Source organism: Podarcis filfolensis, assembly GCF_964270895.1.
Source record: "Podarcis filfolensis genome assembly, chromosome: 1".
NCBI classification, from domain to species: domain Eukaryota; kingdom Metazoa; phylum Chordata; class Lepidosauria; order Squamata; family Lacertidae; genus Podarcis; species Podarcis filfolensis.
Window position 1 is genome coordinate 2,355,178 of NC_139604.1, and position 19,942 is coordinate 2,375,119.

Consider the following 19,942-nt stretch of genomic DNA (forward strand, 5'->3'; position numbering starts at 1 on the left):
TAACATGAATGGGGGTCTGAGTTTCAAAAAATTCCCTTCTCCCCTCCCTCAAGGTTTGTACAATCCAGCATTAAGTAATTGATTTTCAGTTTATTTTACAGAGCTGTTTAGTTGAGAAATAGTGTTTTGGCTCCTGCTTGGGGAAATATGAATCAGAGGTTTCATAGGAACACCGGAATCTGCCTTATGCTGCATCAGATCAGTGACCTGTCTGGCTCAGTACTGTCTGCACCGGGGGTGGAGAACTGGATCTGACAACTGGACCAGATTGGGCTCCCCCACCCCTGGCAGGCCACTTTGACAGGTGGATGGGACTCACCCACCTGCTGATCACCTGGTGTCAGTCACTAAGACGTTAGGTGACTCATCTTCCATACAAGCTGCTCTACAAAGGAAAATGCAAACCCAAACAAGGCTTGAAGTTTCCACCCATCAGCTGATAGGCGGTGACGTCAAGCCTGCTTTCCGCAGGGATTGGCTGTGCTGCCGAGTTCCCCATGGCACATGCTTTGCATACCCACAAGGATACTCATACCCACAAGCCCATGGAGACCTCAGGAGCACAGCTGATTCAGTGGGCTTGAAGTCAGTTTCTATCAGCTGATAGGCGCTGATGTCAGGGATTGGCTTTGCTGCCAAGTGCCCCATGGGGTCTCCATAGTGAAGCCAATGCCAGCTGGCTTGTTCTCAGTACTGGTCAGCTGATTGGCAATGACAGCAAGCTTCTCTTGCCTATGAACAACGACATCCAGTGTAGGGTAGGTGGGCATGGTTTGGGGGGCAAAATGAGGAGCCAGGCCAGGCCTTCTTAGGCCAAGGGACGAGAAGCCCTTGTTCCTCCCCCTGCCTACACTGACTGACCGTGGCTCTCCAGGATTTCAGCAGGGGATGGTACCAGCCCTACCAGGAGATGCTGTAGGTTTGATCTGGAACCTTCTGCATTCAAAAGCAAATGCTCTACCACTGAGCTATTTTTACTTATTTTATTCATTCAATTTGTACACTGCTCTTCATCCAACGATCTCAGGGCAGTTCACAGCATAAACATACAAAACAAAAACATAAAATACATAATAAAAACTAAAACAAACCTATACTCCCCATTCATCGTATACAAAGTTGGGGAACCACTGGAAGAAACCTTAATGGTGAGAATAACTCCTCCAATGTTCTTTCCTCCTCCAATGTTCAGTCAACTTGTGCCAGCTGTGGGGGATATACCTTGCCATTTTCACTGCAAAGTGCCTGGAAATGTGGAGCCCCATCCACGCAATGTAGTGTGGAAAATATTGGTCCCCTCTTATCCAAATCACACTGCATTTGTGCACCCATGTAATGACCTGTGCATGTAATTCTTAAGCCCGGAAGTGAATCGCTGGGCAAAAGCTGCCACTTTGAGTCACCCTGTCAAGTTGACAGGAGGACAACACCACATTCTTTTTCACTCAGGCTTTTGTGCAATTGCACTTGCCAGGAAAGCAAGAAAAAACAGGATGAGGTGTTGGGTTCCCTCCCATTGTGGCAAATATTAATATGGGATGTGCTATCTTCCTTGAATAGTTAGAATAGGGTGGGGTGGGGGAAAGAGCACCACTTTAATTCCTCTGGCTGGAGTAATCTTTTTTTTTTAGTATCTCCCATTGTCTATTGAGTGTAATGGTTTAGCATGAAAATTGCCCCCCTTTCACAAGTGGCCCTCTGAACTTTAGTGTAATTCTTTGTCTCCATTGTTATATAAGACATGGTTATAGGAAAAACTGTAAAAGATCATTAGAAAAAAGTAAGGTTATAATGCTATAACATTGGCCGAACTGTTCCCAATACTAGTGAAGAAAACACAATATTTATCCAACTACTGCCATAAAATGGCATGATTTGGCATAACTGATGGTTTTGACATAGAATGGGTTGAACAGGAGGACCATTGAGAAGCCACATGCCAGAACCTGGATCTCTTTGACTAAGCTGTTTGTGTTAACATGCCCTGTACTTGGCTTACTACTGCTTTGCTGCAGGCAATGCTATTAGTCTCTCTCTTTTGATGAGCACAGTCCTTGTGCCAGGAATTAAACAAGCATTTGTACATACAAAATATGAATCACAAACAAATTGAGAGCAATAAACAGATGAGAGATAGATCACACTTTACATAACCAGACTATGTTCTTGTGTACTGGGGCCATGGCCTCTCATTACAAGGCGTATTCTGTGAGACATTGCAGGTGTATTTCTCAGGGCTGCAAGGAGCAACAATAACAACAATTCCTGAAACAGGCCAGTCCTGTGTCTAGAGGGCAAGTAAGACCCTGCTTGACTGGCTACCACCTGAACCCCAATGTCAAGTTCTCAACCTTGTAGATCGTGGGAGATGAAGTTGACAGAATATCAAAAGCCCAGGATTTTCTTTTCAACTTTTTAATTATTACTATTTAAAAACAACAACAAAAAAACCCAAAACTATGGTACAAAAAGCACACAATTCTGTGCAATAGAGAACTTTGATTGCATTTGTTCCACCAAGGCTGTTAAGACAATTCAGGGCCAAACTAGATGCATTCAGGAGATGGCTGGTTTTTATCTCCTTGGTTGCTTGTTGTATCAGTTATTAGTTCCACAGCTTCTTTGAAAATTGGGGAAGTGGTGCTCTGGGGGAGACTTTTAACCCTTCCATCGTTTGCCTTTACCTCCGTGAAAAAGGCCTCTTAAAGCTGCTATTACCTGTGGAGGACCAGTAAAAGGTACAGCACCTGTGCCTATCAATAAAAAGCAGGACACCAGTCAAAATAGAATTAAAACAAATCCATTGCAACACTGAATAGCTTTTACAACAACAATAAAAAAGCAACAACGCCCTCATTCCAACAAAAAACAAAAACACCTCAGGATCCTACCCATTTATAATTAAATTCCACACTTTAACGACAGAATCGACAGCCCCACCACTAACTAACCTTTGTCCACCTTCAGTGAAGCTGACAGCAACCAAAGGTTGTTTCATTCTGCCAAGTCCAGGCCTTTGGTCCACCTGGCTCACTGTGGTCTCTAAACTGGCTGGCAGCAGCTCTCCAGGTTTCCCGTCAACAGCCTTTCCCAACACTACCTAGAGACACCAAAAATAAACCGGAGACCTTTGGTATGCAGTCCTCCGCCAAAGGAAAGAAGGGTTAAAAACCTTATCCTGGTCTCTGAGCGCCACTTCCATAGTTTTAAAAGCAGCCATGCAGGGTTAGCTGTTTGTTTTAATGGCAAATTACAGGAGATCCTCATCCGAGTTCTCCTGCATCGTATCTGGTTTGGCCCTCAGACATCACATCAAACAGATGATTGCTGGTACCAACCACAGTTTAGAAGAACCCTGAACCTAGCTTGAGTTTTCAAATCTACAGGCACATCATAGTTTAGAGGTGATTGCCTATTTTCGTTTGGTCTCCAGTTCCCTGGAGCAATGATGAGGCTCGTCATTTCAGATGCCACATCAAACAAGCAACAGTTAGCACACACCAGGGTTAGGAAGTCCACTTTAAAGCATACAGTCAAGCTTCCTGAATCATGGTTTGATGAGATACCTGGATTGAGAAACCATGTGTTTATTTATTTTAATAAAGGGATAAACAATTATGACACCGGGATTGAAAACAACGTCAAGATTGATTCTAATCCTACATGTTTGAAGTCATGTTTTCATGTAAGTTGTCAGAATGTTTTTATCTACTGTTGCAAGCCACCCCAATCTCTGAGCAGTGCAATATTCCAGGGGTTCCAGGCACTTCCCCAGGGTTTGTGTTGCCTTCAGATACTGTGGTGTCTTTAGAATATATGGTTTATTTGCACATATGTACAACCTTAGCCTGTGATGGAGGGCTTCGCAGCATCAACACCCCAAAAGGGTTTTGCTTTTCACATAGCCATAGCCCTGGAGTCCAGCAGAAATCAGGCATGGTTCTGTCTCCCAGCTGCCCAGCCTGCAGCCTTGCTTCTAGTTGACACACACACAACTCTCAGCTTTGGCCTTTGTCTTTCTAACTACCAGCGAGTTGAGGAAGGGAGGCCCACCCAGCTGCCATATGGTACAGAGCCACTTTGTTTGTTACCCTAACTACCCATATTTAGGCCATTACCTCCCTGGGAAGCTAGCCTGGCTATTCCATAAATTTGAATCCGTGCTTAGATTTTAACACTGGATCCAGGAATTAGAAGGGTCTTGGCATACAGCCTCCCCCAAACTCATAACAAGAGAGCGAGAGCGAGAGCAAGAGCAAGCACTCTGGAAAGGTAAAGGGGAAAGAATCTGTGTGCTAAACATGTCTTACAAAACTCCTGGGATCTTTTTTTCTCAGTTCATACTTTTCATACTCTGCCCTGACCTTTTGTATATACGAGTGCACTTGTCTTCAGGGTGTTTGTCCTCACAAGACCTCTGTGCAAAGTATAGCACAATCATACCCAACCTGGTGCCCTCCATAAGCCATTGGACCACAGATCCCACCAGTCCCAGGCAGCATGTCCAATTCTCAGGGGGGAAGTTGTCATCCAAAACTAGGTTGGTGGGGAGGGTCTTTTTCCCATGAATCTGTGGACTGAGCAGGTATTTGAACCTCAATCTCTGTCTTTTTTCTGCCAAGGCCTTTATGTCTATAATAGCTTTGGAACAGGCAGAATTTATAGAGGTAAATCATGTCCACACCACTGGCAGTCTCAGGCCTGAACTGAACTGAGGAACCAGGCTACTTTCTAAAAAGAGGTTTGTATGTCACACATTGAATGAAAGATATTTTGCATGCCTATCAACCTATCCTTTCCCAACAACTTCTAGAAACAAAAACTGTTTTTCAGCTGCTTCCTTTCTGCCTTGTGACCTGAAAATTAAATATAGCACATTTAATTCCAACAACCCCACCTCAAAATTGTGGGGTGATGGATGAGGTGGGATAAAGGCAGAGCCCCCCAATAGCGTATGTTAACAGCACACACACACACAGCAAAAGCAACTAAAATGATTACGAGGCTGGAGCAACTCCATGTAGAAATATTAAAATGACTGGGAATTTTTCATCTTTTTAAAAAAGGCAAGTAGAGGGGCCAGACAGATATGGCAGACATTTATAAATGGTGGGAAGAAAGTGTATGGGGAGATTCAGTACAGACAAGAGAGTACTTCTTCACATGGCACATTGCTAAACAATCTATTTGGTTACCACAAGGTATGCGGATGGTGATCAACTTGAATGGCTTCAAAAGGGGATTAGACAATTTTATGGAGGATAAGGCATCATGGGTTGGCAGTCGCGAAGGCTATGTCCTTCCTCCAGGAGCAAAGGCCTCTGAATACCATTTGCTAGAAAATACCAGTTGTGTTCATGACCTGTCCATCTGGTTGGTCACTTTGGGAAACAGGATGCTGGGCTTAGCCAACGTAACTCTTCCTATGTGCTTATCAGTTGCCTGTTCTGCACACCCTCTGGAGAAGCAGGTTTGCAGCTTGGGGGCACTTCTTGAGCCACCTGTGTCACTAGATTCTCAAGTGAACTCTGTGGCCAGGCCTGCCTTCTACCTGAACCAAGATAATCCTGGCCACAGTAACCTCAAGGCTCGATTACTACATCATGCCTTATGTGCGGCTGCCTCTGTATCCAGTCCAGAAGTTGCAACTAGTGCAGATTGCTAAGACCAGACTGCTCACAAGTGCAAGGTCTGGCAACATGGAGAGCTGCATTGGTTGCCAGTTGCCTACCAAGTCAGGTTCAAGGTTCTTGCTACTGTGCCAACTTCAAAGCCCCCCCCCCCCCAAACTGGGCCCAAAGTAGCTTCAAGATAATCACGCTGCTTATGTTCCATCTCAGTCGCTGAGATTCTCTGGTGGGGCACAGCTAGTGGTTCCCCAGGCCCCTTTGCTTACCCTTTGCTAGGGACCGAGTCTTCAGTGTGGCCGGCCCTGTCTTGCTGAAATCCCTCTCAGTAGAGGTTGGGCAGAAATCATCCCTGTGTTCTTTTAGACATCTGAAAACTGTGTCTCAAAGGCAGACCTTTGAGATGTGAAGGGAAGCTTATTTCAACCCAACAGAGATGTGAATTTGTTTTACCAACAAGTATTTATTTATTGGTTTCTATTATTTAATACCATGAATATCCAAAGCCATTTTTAAATGGGAGGTATTGGCTTAAACTACAGATATAAATTAGGCAGAAATGCTCTCAGTACTTTCCTATTCCACTTTTGTTCATATCTGGAGCACATGAAGACATTTCTAAATCTTCTTAACTGTGGTTTGGAGTATTCTTGTCTTGGTCCTATAGATAAGAACTTTCTCAGGCTTTCAGTTTACAGGGTTTTTTAAAGCAATATTTCTTTTCTTGTACTGATAGTGTCAGCTGAAACAAGGAACTCTCTTAATCTTATCCAAACATTCTATTATGTGTACAGTTACTCCATGTTTTTGAATCCTATTTCCCCAGTATTGCAACCATCTTTGTGATAATAACCATTTCATCATACTTTTATTATCACTTTATCTTTTCTTCACATGCAAGAGAGATTCATGTGGTTTGAAGACATGACAAGACTGTGACAGTATCACTGTGGCTTTAAAGAATCGTAATTCTAAGTATGGAAGGGATCAGAAGGTCATCTGTTTCCCTCTCCATCCTGTTGAAACTGTTCCAAACACAAGAATTCCTAACAGTTTATCTTGTATAATAGCTTTACAGCATGTCTTCACCTTTCAAAATATGATGTATCCCAAGCAAAGAGTAAGATTTTGTTGGTTAATTTGGTTAAAAGGGAAAAATGTAGATCTGGTATAATAAAATGAGGATTTCCTGGGTGCCTAGAGTACTTGGGGCAAGTACTATTTGGTGAGAGAGACTCAGCAGAGATTTAAAATCACAAAATATGCAGCAAAGGTGTGGAAATATAGGCTGTTAGATATTTAAAATATCCCCTTCTAGTTTGCATCCAAAGTCCCCCACTTCCCTTAGCAAAGAAAGAGAGACCACACGTTTGGTAGGTTAAAAATGGTTTACTTACAAATTCTTCAGATTCATGTGCTTTCCCATACAGCAGCAAGAAAAGACAGGCGGTATAACTTAGGTCCCAAAATGGCTTGCTTAAGTGGGGTTCACATGATGGAAGTGAGAGAACAAAGAGTTTGGCAACACTTCCTCCCAAGGTCAAGGGGGGTGACCTGGCTATGCCTGGCAGAACAGCTTACTCTATGGTCTTAACCCCTTCATGCATTAATCAGAGTTAGGCATGTTGGTTATATGAGTATATCTCACAGATTTAGCATACCTTTTGTACCTGCAAGCAAAGAATAGATGTGCTGCCTGATCCTATGAATGCTAATTCGGAGATAAGTCCTCTGCGCTCAGTGAAGTTTACACATTAACAACCTTTATCATTAACAACCATTAATAATCTATATCGCTGTTGCTGCTGTGCCTCATAGCAAGAAAGAAATGTCTGGAGTTGTTTGTCTTTCCCCACTAAGAAAATCTTCCCTAAAGAGAAAATCTGAGTTTGCCCACCAAATGCAACGTGTGTCTGAAAATGTATTCCTTTTTCAGTTTATGAAATATTTTCTACTGTTCATGTTCTAGATATATCAAACAGAATCAAGCTTGTGATATGTGTACTAAAGAGTGATAAACTTCTCAAGTCCTACACTTACAAGCAACAGTAACATACATAAGTGATTTATACCATGTTTCGCCAAAGGATATATCTGGTTCTTTAATAATATTTTGATGACTCATTATTATAGAATATTTGGGGCATCAGCTGGGAGTAATGAGCAATTAAGAATAAAAATAAAGAATATAAAATAAAAAGAAGCAGTTTGAAGAAGATGAGCATTTGTAACAAATGGCTTAAGTTCACCATGCAATTTATTTTTTATTGCATTATATCCCACCATTTTCGCTAAGGAGCTCAAGGTAGCGTACATGATTCTTCCCCTCCTCACTGAATCCCCACAACAACTCTGTGAGGTGGGTTAGACTAACAGGCAATGACTGTTCTAAGGTCACCCAGTGTGAAGATTTGAACCCTGGTCTGCGAGGTCCGGGTCTGACACTCTAATTGCTATGCCACACTGCCTCCCTGTTTAGATGGTCTGCATTGTCTAGGCAGCATTCCAACCGTGGCCAATGAAAGCTTTAAGGGTACATATTTGGAGGAATACCTCCAAGCTGTCATGGGAAAAACACCTTTGAAAATGAGTAGGTGGAACAGTGATAACATCATATGATTAATTCCATAATGAGAGGTAACATCAAATGTCATGTGCTGCCTCAGGTCAATGATTACTTAAGGCAACTGGAATATGCACTCACTTTTCCTGTTTCCCAGTGATTAAGTGGTGGCTATCTTTGCTGACTAAAAATGCTGTACAGAAAGCACAGCTTTGCTCAGGACAATCAACCCCTTATTTTTGGTCAGACTTTAAGCAGGGGAGTAAAATCACAGCAAATCATGGAAGGAAAGATAGGGTCAACATCTTTCCTTCACAATTTCTCTCCTGGTCAGTCGGGGAAGGTGAGAAAAGAGCCATATTTTTTCACCTTAATATTTGGGGCAGCTTGGGCTGCTTTGCACCAATAGTTTCACCCCACAATTTCATGTGAATGCACACCAACCAAGGTAATTTGTCCCTGTACTGGGTCTGTGCCTGAAAGTAAGTAGAGAATAACAGAAAATACCAAGTGGGAGATAGAGTTCTGGAGGTTTGAGACATATAGTGTTTGCCTTATGTCACATTCTCCCCTCTTGTTTCCTTTTTTCTTTAAAGACTCCATGAGTAATTTCATGCGGTCAATATTCTCACCATGAGGTGAGATACCATAGTCGGTGATTTATATCACTCTGTGATGTGTGCCCCCAATGAGGTGAAGTATTTTATTTATTTCATTTTTACCCCCCACCCCCGTTAACCATAAAACTCAGAGGACATGCCCCTCAACCAGGGACACCAGCCTTCAGAAAGGTGTAGCTTATTTCTTTCTCATTGTTTCCAATAGCAGGGAAATCAGATATATCTATATAGATATATCACAACTCCCTGGAAAACAACAGAGTGAAAGAGCTCAGTGGTGCTACCTGGCCAGAGAGAGAGAGAGAGAGAGAGAGAGAGAGAGAGAGAGAGAGCGGTGGCAGCGGCAGCAAGGATTGGATAAGCAGAGGAGGTGCCTTCACTTCCCCTGCCAAGCCTGTAGGATTCAATCCTGAGGCTTTAATCACAGATTATTATTTTTGTGTGTGTGTGTTTTATGGTACCACTGATTATAATTTTTTTATAAAGAAATAGAAATGAAATCCTGGTGTACTGAAGGTTTATGTCTATGATCTGTAAACAATCTCCCCCCCAAGCGCCAGTATTCATTTTTCTCCTCGGTTGATGTCTTCCAGGCTATTGTGAGTACAGGTGCACCTTTCCTAGTTTAAAAGATTTCCAGAAATAATGACAGTCACATTTCCTGCCCTGTCTCAACTGCCCCCATCCCTGTACTCATAACTCCTTGCAGTTCTACAGAAAAACAGAAGTATCAAAGATCAGGAAAAAGGTTTAGGTTAAGACCGTTAGGATGAAAGATAAGTTGTTAGGCAGCTGGAAGCTAAAACGTTTTATCTAAAAGAACAGGCCTAGCCACGTTTCCATCTTGATAAGTGTTAGATTGGACATTTTTTACTTCTTCTTTTTTACCACGAGAGAAAGAACCACTAGAGGAAAGTTTGTGTCAGGGTCTTTACTCCATGATTATCAGGTAGGCTTGATAAGTTCAGGAAACAGTCATATACGTATCTGGCTAGGAGTGCATATAATACCAGGTTCTAAAACACACATGAAATCACCAAAGCACGTATCTCTGAATTAAAGCACTCGGTTCTTTGCATGGGTTTTGTGCTAAAGGACAAAAAAGTTCTCATTAACAAAGTGAAAGCAAATTAGCAATGTTCACTAGATAAAACATTTTGGATGCTTCTAGCTATGTTTCTGATGAAGAACAAGATCTTGAAATGCAAGGGCTTCACTATTCTTTACCCTGCTCCTTCAAAATGGCTGCAGTAGTAGTCTACCTTTGGTTTTTTGGTTTTGTGAGAACTACCCTTCTGCTAATTTTCATTGTTTTCTAAGTGACGTGTGATCAGCATATAGAATTCAGAAACTTTTGCTCCAGTGGCTTCTACGACTTCTCTGAAATGAGTTTTAAACCCCCACAGAAACCCTTGGGAGTTGCCTTTCCTTGGAACTCTCCAAGGAAAAGGTTTCCGTAATCTCCCATGGTTTGTTTGTGTTCCAGTTGCGTCACCCTTACATCAGATTTGGTTAAACAGAGATCTACTAAGACTAGCAGATTGGGAAGAGGTAGAAAGCAGCAAACACACATCTCAAGAAGAGCTAGCACTCTTCTTTTCCTCATCTTTTAAAAAGCCAACACTGAGCCGTCATGCTCATTCTTAACAAGTATTAATATATCACTTACAAATGCACCACTGGGACATGGGGCAGATGTTCTTATATGGGCAGTGGAAATAAACATTTTCTTCTCTTGAGATTTGATTTTCATATTTCAGGGGATGAGGGGGGGAAATGTGTCCAACATATCCCCTCCTTATGCTTTTCATGCATTTTCCCATAGCTGTTCATAGCTTTGGTGCTCTGATCTGTTGCTGCTTCTCGGGCAAGGTGAATACATTGTCCCCATGTGCCAAAGAAACTGTTACAGCTCCCCCCCCCACATTATGCTGTGCTTCAAATGTCATGGTCTTTTGACCTCCTAGTTTAGTATTTCTTTCGCTCAACCTACTGTCCCCCCCCCCCCAAAAAAAAAGAATCTGGTCCTGCTCTGCTGGATGAATTTCAGCTGTTGAGGCCTGGGGACATGGACAAGGTCAAGTGTGTGATCCACTTTGCACGTACTCAGTCCTAATCCCTCTTTGCTCAGGGTGGGATTGACTAGCTGGGTCCAAGAGCTGAAAACTGCCTCAATGGAGATGATGCTCTCAACTGCTCTAATGGAGGCAGTGGTCCAACTGCTGTTTTTAAGAACTCAACTCTAGATTCAGAAAAATGTAATAATTATCCCCCCCGCGCAGTTTCCAGATCAATTTCAATAAGGTTCAGGTCTGGATTTGGCATTGGCTGCTTTGAGAGCCTTAAAAGATTACCTATACCAGGGGAAAAGATGAAAGAGTGTCACCCTCCTGATTTTCTTGGCCCTCTCAGGAGCTTTTGATGCCACTAACCATGTTACAGTTATTTAGTTAAATCATTTGCACCTCAAAGAAATGCCTTCTGGACTTGGGAGCCTGGAGTGAGAATTGGAGGCACTGTGTGGTAATGGTTCTGATCCTGCCTGGATGGCATATTCCAGGTGATAGTTCCAGGAGCTCAGCTCCTTTGCATTTATGCTGTAGGGCTCTGCAAGTTCTGTGCTGTTGCCCCTGTTATTTAATATCTACACAAAACCACAGAGTGATGTCATCCAAAGGGTTGGGTGTGTGAAGTTATCAACATGCAGATGACACTGATCATTAGCAGCTTCAAGATATGAGGCTGAAGTTAGACACTAGTTTCCAGTTCCTTACGCCTAGTTCTCAGCTTATTTGGAAGTCTGAAACAAGGTGAGCAGGCTCAGTACAGAAGTTTATATGCCCATGTTCTCTAAAAGCATTCTTTGGGCTACCCAATGTCATATATTTCCATAACCAGAGGACCATCCCCTTTGACCTCCACAAGAATTCTCGCCACTCTCCCTTCCTGCAGAGCCTAAAGGAAGGTTATAGGTACTATAAGAAATTTTTGAGCTTGCAAGTGCAGCCTTGATGGAGCTTGTGCAGCTAAGGGAGCACACTACTAAAATTACCTTGTCTGATATACTCTCTAAACCAGAGCTTTCCAAACTGTGTGTGACAAGATGTTAGTGTGCTGGCTGCAGTGTGTAGGTGTATCATGCAATATGTGCCCGTATCTCTTATAAGGGGTTAGTTTAACCTCGAGTTTGCTGGGAAAACTGAATTACCATGTCACGAAATGATGCATGTCTAAAAAGTGTGTCACCAACGTGAAAAGTTTGGAAAGCTCTGCCCTCAACAGTGAAGCTGGCCTTGCACACAGTCTGCCATCAGTGTCTTCCATGTATTTTAACTGGCTATCATATAATAGATAAGCATCAATTGTACTAAGACACTTGTTCCAACTTCTGCAATGTCCTTGACAAGAGAGACTAAAGTCTTTTATGTGAGAAGTTTATTTTTATTGGTAAAATATTAAATAGTATACAGAATTAAAAACTGCACATACACATTTGAGAAATAAGTCTTGGACAAATTTTATGCTTGTTCCTGAGATTCCCTACATTTAATTCCAGTAGCTGTGCACAGTACAAACGTCCATAATATAATCATTTTCACAAAGTATTACAAAGTTTCTGCAGCTTTGTCTTGTTTATATACATAGTCAGACACTCTCTCTCATGCACTTTCTGCACTCATATCTGTATACAGTGCACACATATATGTACTGAACCATTTGTATGCATGTAAGCAAAGGGGGGAAATATGGCCAGTTTCAAGAACTATGCCATATAGCAGTTGTAGATGCCATTTTTAAAGGAACCCTTGCTTCCTTTACTCTAGAGTAGTACCATTTATTTTTAGCTTTGCCACCTTCTCTCCTAGAATGCTTCCAGAACTAGTGCTAGATCATTAGGTTCCCAGGCTTTGTGTGTGTGTGAAGACATAATGGGTTTACATCTCTCATACCTAGTAAGGCATGGATCGGCCAACTGATAATTTCCCCAGTTTTAAGAGAATGTTGAAACCTCTTTTGTGGCCAAGCTAAAAATCGGGACACACCTCTCCCAGGAGGATGACGAGGAAGGGCAGGTAGTGACTGCAAGTCATTCATCCAAGCATTTCCCAATACCTGAATTTGTTCAATAAGGCCAGTTCCAAATGATCCACTGTTCAGCACTATTGCAATAATACCTGATCTAAAGCCCTTTCAAACCCTTTTATTCACCTTGAGCTCTAATGTTTGCGCCATGAATCGCCTGCTCATAACTGAGAATTTGCACAAACACTCACAAGCTAGGGAAGAAAGCATTAGGTCACGTTCAATTTTGATACATGTCAAATTCAACCACAGGCAGACTAGGAATCCATGGAATCCCAATATCTTCCAACTCCCCGAACTGACTTGCTCATATTCTGCCTCCCCCTATCAAACATCTCTAAATATTCTGCCAAGAAATTACAAATACATTACAAAAATAATTAAAATGGATGTAAATATTCAAGATTTTCGAGGGGATGGGGAATCACATAAGATAATAAAATTTATATTGAAGCCACTGCAAATTTTGGTACTACTTGACAGAGGATTGAGTAGTGACAAGAGCAAAGTTACAGGTTAATTCAGAAGAAGAACATAATTAGAAACCTTGGTGGACAAAGTGCACATAATGCAAAATGCAGCACATCTCCCTCCTGAAACTTTCTGCCACTGTGATAGATAAAAACCGTTTCAGAGGAGGCACTTCAAATATGCAAACTGGGTGAACTCTTTTCCCTCTTGAAGTGACGACAGGAATCGCTGCCAGTTCTTAAGTTCATATGCACCCACTAAGATTCCCAGGAATCTGAATTCTGCACTAAGTTCTAGAATATGCATATTTCAAATGTCAGCAGGAATTAGCTTTGCACTCTTGCATTTAATCATGCAGAATAGCAGCACCAGAATTCTCCAGAACAGGAATCCACTTATCCACGCACCAGCTAGCCAAGAGCTCTTTGACTAAAAGCACACATAGAACCCAGATCCTCTCCTCACCCAGCAGAGCACAGATCCCTTTGCCAAAGCAGAGCAGCAGCAGCAGAAGTCTTTTTCAAGAGGTAGGATTGATTCCTGCTGTTTCTTATCTTCTCTATTAAGCTAAGAGAAGACTAACTACTCAGTTGCAAGACCCACTAAGTTAGAAAACCAACAACTGGTGGATGTCCTTCCAATAAACCGTCAAACTCAAATGGAAATCTTTATGGAGTAACAGAAATAAAAGTTGAGCAGAGATTTTCAGCTTGCTCTGAAAAACACATACTTTAAAATCAGGTGGGAGACTCCCTCTTCTGAATGCACTTCACTTCTTTAAATAAAAATGCTTCTTAATTTTCTTTTGGCAAGTGCTTAAAATACAAGATTAATTTTGCTAATCTTGCACATATGCGCTCTCTCTCTCTCTCTCTCTCACGCACACACACACACACACACACACACACACACAACACCCCCCACATAACTCCCCCCCCCCAAAAAACCCCCAGCAACCACTATGTGGTTTTCATGCTCGGTAACAGTTTCCCAAAGAAATTCCCAAGGATTTTCATTCTGTACCTAAATACATATTTACAGCACAGCAGATCCCACCTATTGAGAAATAGGCATTAAAATACACTAGATATATAAATAAAGCATGATATATAAAACAAGTCCTATCACAACAGATAAGGCAAGGAGAATTCAAAATCAGCTGTCCTGGTCAGAGCATGTCTGCCTGCACTCCTCTCCAGAAACAAATTTCCTACCAAAACAAAGCCTACACTAAGTGCTCTGAGTCTAACCCAGAATTTTCCAATCCAAAAGACGTTTTCAATGGGCATCTGCAACCTCTGGACAAGACCCATTCGGGGAGGGAGGACATAAGCAATGTTAAGTGCCTTCCCCAAGGAAACGATTGCAGGAAACCTAGGAGGAAACCAAACTGCATGGCCTTAACAAGCAACCTGCCGAGGCTGCATTGCTCAAAGGCACACTTATGAAGAAAAGCGTGAAGAAGAACTGGGGCCCCCTCAGCTGCATTCCCACCACTGAATTAATGGTAGCTGTCACTAGCCTTTGCTCAGCATCTACTGTTGCACCGCAAAGTAAGAAGAATTGGGAAGGTGCAGTTTTGGAATGCTTGTGCCCACTCTATTTTAACCATTGTACCACATCTAGTTCTGAACAAAAGTCTCTGCTAAAACTGACTTGTTTTAACTGTGATCCAGATAATCCTTCAAGGAATGGCAGAAAAAACCCTTGAAGGACAGCATACCAATCACACAGATCTGCTTTGTGCATCTGTAGGACAGAGTTGGGAATGTTCTTAGTCTTAGGCTGCAGTCCTATGCACGTTTACTTTGGAGCAAGTTAAACTGAACTTAACAGGACTTACTTCTGAATAGACACGCATCGGATTGCACGGTTCAAGAGAGAGAGGCAATGGCAGAGTCCAAGAGGACTAGCCAGTGCTCCATAAGAACTAAGTGTGCTCCACAAACCTGCACAATGCGCCTGGATTTCAACAGCAGGTGTGCCTGGGGCTCCTCATTAGAGGAACTGAAGTGGAAACAGGTCTCTGGAGGTTCTTTTAAAACCACTTTTGTTTAAAAAAAATAGCCTTCATGTTTACTTCCCTGCTCGCATGTTTGTTTAAGACTTTGAAGTAATAATTCAAATATTTAATGCACCATAAGACTTTTAAGGGGGAAAGTATTGCACATGAATGGGACAATCAGCCAGACAAGTTCCCCCACACCCCATCTTAAACTAAATTGTATGAATGATGGGTCCAAGCCTGCGTGCAGCAGGCTATAATCTAAAAACAAGTTCGAGAATGAAGCATCAAGAGCAGATTTGGCAGGCAGAAACCATACCCAGCAACAGGACAGACACAAAACCTTTCTTTCAAAGCATCAGGAAAGTGACATACTTTAAATCTTTCTAATCAGCTATGCATTAAAAGTTTCCAGTCGGTCATAAAATGATACACATTTTAAGAGAAATGCACAACCAAAAATTTAAAGGAAGGCAAATATACAGTATTATGAGTCTACAGCGTTGCCGTCACTAAGTAACCTATGTTTGACAGTTACAAAGATTATTTACCTTTATATATATATATCTCAATATATATCTGTATATATATATATATATATCTCAGATCAACTGCTTTTTTCTTTTTTTAATATAAAACTACACTTGAGTACAAAAATATGTAAACAGACTGTACAACCAACAACAAATTAAAAATGAAAAACAATACAACTCAAAGCTACAGGAAACAAACTACAACATGAGACCAAAACAAAACAGAGAGAAAATTCCTACATGTGACATGAAACATGAATATGGTCAAGATTTGAGGGTGCTTGATAATAGGTCAAATCTGTAATCACAGTTTCAAAATCTGAATTACTACAAAAATAACCAAAATCCTTCTCTTTTGTTACAGTCCCTCACAGACATGAACATCAAGTTCTACTATGTACTGTAAAGCAGAAATAAATCTGAAAAAGAAAGGCCTGATTCCACGCTTGGCTCTCATGGGAGCTAAGTCCCTAAATATTTCCCACTGAAATCAACTGGGCTTCAATGAGCTTCGTGTTGGCTGGATCACGCCCCAAATTTTAAAAATTAAATCCAGATATTGTTTAGCACAAATATTTGCAATTGGTTTCCAAAAACCCAACCTTTCAACTTCGGTTTTGGGGGTTGGTTCTCAAGCCTTGGGAGCCAATAATCTCCTCTGCAAGCCCACGATCCTTCCAACTCCAGCTGCAGCTCCACTTAATGTGCTGGTGGCTGTTCTGGAGGCACTGGGCTAGGAAGGAGAAGCTCAAGAAGAGGGACGGGGACCTTAGAGTTTAATTCTGAAAAATAAAATGTTTGGCACCGAAACTGGCTTTCTAATCCTATTGCCTATTTGTAAACCCATTTTTTTTTTTTTTAGGAATTACAATTTGAATTTATAAATAATCCTTGAATCATAGGATTGTAGGGTTAGATGGGATTCCGAGGGTCATCTAGTCCACCCCCCCAATGCTGGAATGTCAGCTAAAGCATCCATGACAGATGGCCATTCAACCTCTGCTTAAAAACCTTCAAGGACGGAAAGCCCACCATCTCTCAAAGGAGACCATTCCGCTGTCGAACAACTCTTACTGCAAGAAAGTTATTCCTGTTGTTTAGTCAGAATTTCCTTTCTTGCAACTTGAAGCTATTGGTTTTGGGTTGGTGTTTAACTTAGTTTCTTATATAAGTATTTGTGGTGGTGTTCAGTTACCATGCTTATGTTTGCACAGAAATCCCTAGATCAGATTTTCGGGGGCAAGCAGGGGTAGGAGAGGGAGAAAGCATTTGAACAAGATGAAATCCTTGCACTGGAACAAGAGACTTAGAGCTACATTGGATTCTACCCATATTGTGTCTCAGGTAGCAGACAGTAAAACATTTGATAATCTCTAACTTTCAGGGTTCCCCCCTCTGTGTAACTCTAAAAGCCCCACCACCACTCCAAGGCAAACTTTCTTGCAATCTAGTTACTCTGAAGCTAGCACAGACACACACCCATTCCATCTCTATTGCAAGAGGCTTCTCCACGTGGCATGCAACTTTCAATAAAAAAAACACCCTCTCTTTGTAACACTCTACCAGAAATAATAAGAATGATGACGATGTTATTATTTGTACCCCACCTGTCTCACTGGGTTGCCCCAGCCACTCTGGGTGGCTTCCAACAAATAAAAAAGCTTATGAGAAGGAGTTTCAAACAGTGCTCCACGGAACCCTACTGAGCATCTGATTGCAGGGTTTCCTGAATGGAAGGCCATCGAAAGACAGTTTGACCACCATTGCTCCTCTTCCTCTACAGCAGGCACATCCAACTCCCAAGAGACTGTGATCTACTCACAGTATAAGGCAACTGCCAGTGATCTACCCATTTCCAGAGGGTTTTTTTTGGGGGGGTTGCAAAGATCGACCAGGAGTGACCAGGGGAATGACCAGGGGAGATCGTGATCGACCTGTTGGACATGCCTGCAGCTGTTGTACAGATGTTCTAGACCACAATTTCAGTCCAAGAAGGCCAACTGTGAGGGTCAACAGGTTTGATCAGTGCATAGCATAAATTGCATACACCACTGGAACAAGCCCCAGAATCCATGGCTAGGCATACAAGGTTTTAGAAGGTTCTTGGAAAACTCAACGCACTAAGGGTTTGCTACCAATCAAAAGCCAAAACTGGGGAAATTGCTAATTTGTACAGTCAAGACCCAATACAAAACAAGTGAATGAAAAATGAGGGATGTAACAAAACATATTTTTGTATCTCTAAGCAGCCATTTAACTGTGCACTCTTACATACGTCTTCTCAGAAGTAAGTCCCATTGAGTTCAATGGGTCTTGATGTCAGTTAAATGTGTATACATCATAGCCTGTAATTCTAAGAAGCCTAAGGTTAGGTTTCTGTCAGTTTGAAGTTTTCATTTAGGTGAAATTTAGTGAATTTTTCAAGGGTTTTACTGAAACAAGAGTTTAAAGTCAAATTAAAATTGAACCATCCGATCAAAATCAATAGAAACATTTCCATTTTGTTTTACTTTCACAACAGAAGCATGCGCTGTTTGGAAAACAGAAAGATCTTCCAGTTTCAAAGCACTGTTATTAATAAAAACAAAAATCTCCTAAGCAATTTCCCTCCCTTCATTATGTTAATGCTAAGTAATCAACTGAACTTAAATTGTGGGCAATTTTGCCTCTTGAGAACTGCCAGAGATCCTCAAATTTCAAGCTTGACATAGAACCTATAGCAACCCAAATTTTAAAATAATTATGCTGATTTCACGCTGATGAAGATTCAAATTCAATTTCTTCTTTTTACAAGCTTACGGTATTTCACCCTTATTTTGACCATACTGAAGATTTCACTTTATATGCTGCCAAGCTTCAAAGCAGCCAAGCTGCAAGCCACAATTAGTGCCTCTGAGCTCAGCCGACCCTTCAACCAAAGTATTCCAATATGTTTCTAAGGACTGCAGCCTTATTAAAACATTGCAGAATACAAGTTTACCACACTGAATTCTTTGATCATTGTTCTTGCAATAATACTTCACACTGCTCTAATCAATATACTATAGTATTTTAAGAATATTGAATATACCGTATTTTTCGCACCATAGGACGCACCGGACAATAGGACGCACCTTGTTTTAGAGGGGGGAGAACAAGGGAAAAAAATTATTCCGCTCTCTGCCCAGCGCCCCTTCAGCGAAGTGGCAGGAGGCGCTGCGCAGAGAGTGGGAGAATTTTCCCCCTCTGTTTTCCCGCTCTATAACAAGGTGCCATTTAAGGTGCGTTCAGGCGGCTACCTTGGAAGCCTGGAGAGCGAGAGGGGTCGGTGCGCACCGACCCCTCTCGCTCTCCAGGCTTCAGGTTCCTTTCGACCTGCTCTTTGGGGCTGGCGGGGGGAAGCCCACCACCAGCCCCAAAGAGCAGGTCAGGGAGCAGCGGAAAGGCGCAGCGGAGAGGCTGCTGCCGTAGTCACGCGTCACTTCTCCAGCTGGGAGAGGGTCGCGGGGCTATGGCTTCTTTAGCCCCGCGCGCGCTCTCCCGGGTGGAGAGGTGACCCGCGGCTATGGAGGCTCCTTCCATAGGCGCGCGTCACCTCTCCAGCCGGGAGAGGGTCGCGGGGGGCTGCTTTAGCCCCGCGCGCGCTCTCCCTGGTGGAGAGGTGACCCGCGGCTATGGAGGCTCCTGCCATAGGCGCGCGTCACCTCTCCAGCCGGGAGAGGGTCGCGGGGGGCTGCTTTAGCCCTGCTCACACTCTCCCGGGTGGAGAGGTGACGCGCGGCTATGGAGGCTCCTGCTATAGGCGCGCGTCACCTCTCCAGCCGGGAGAGGGTCGCGGGGGGTTGCTTTAGCCCTGCTCACACTCTCCCGGGTGGAGAGGTGACGCGCGGCTATGGAGGCTCCTGCCATAGCCGCGCGTCACCTCTCCAGCCGGGAGAGGGTCGCAGGGCTATGGCGTCTTCGCTCCATAGGACGCACACACATTTCCCCTTCATTTTTGAAGGGGAAAAAGTGCGTCCTATAGAGCGAAAAATACGGTAATTTAATCTAAACCCTCACTG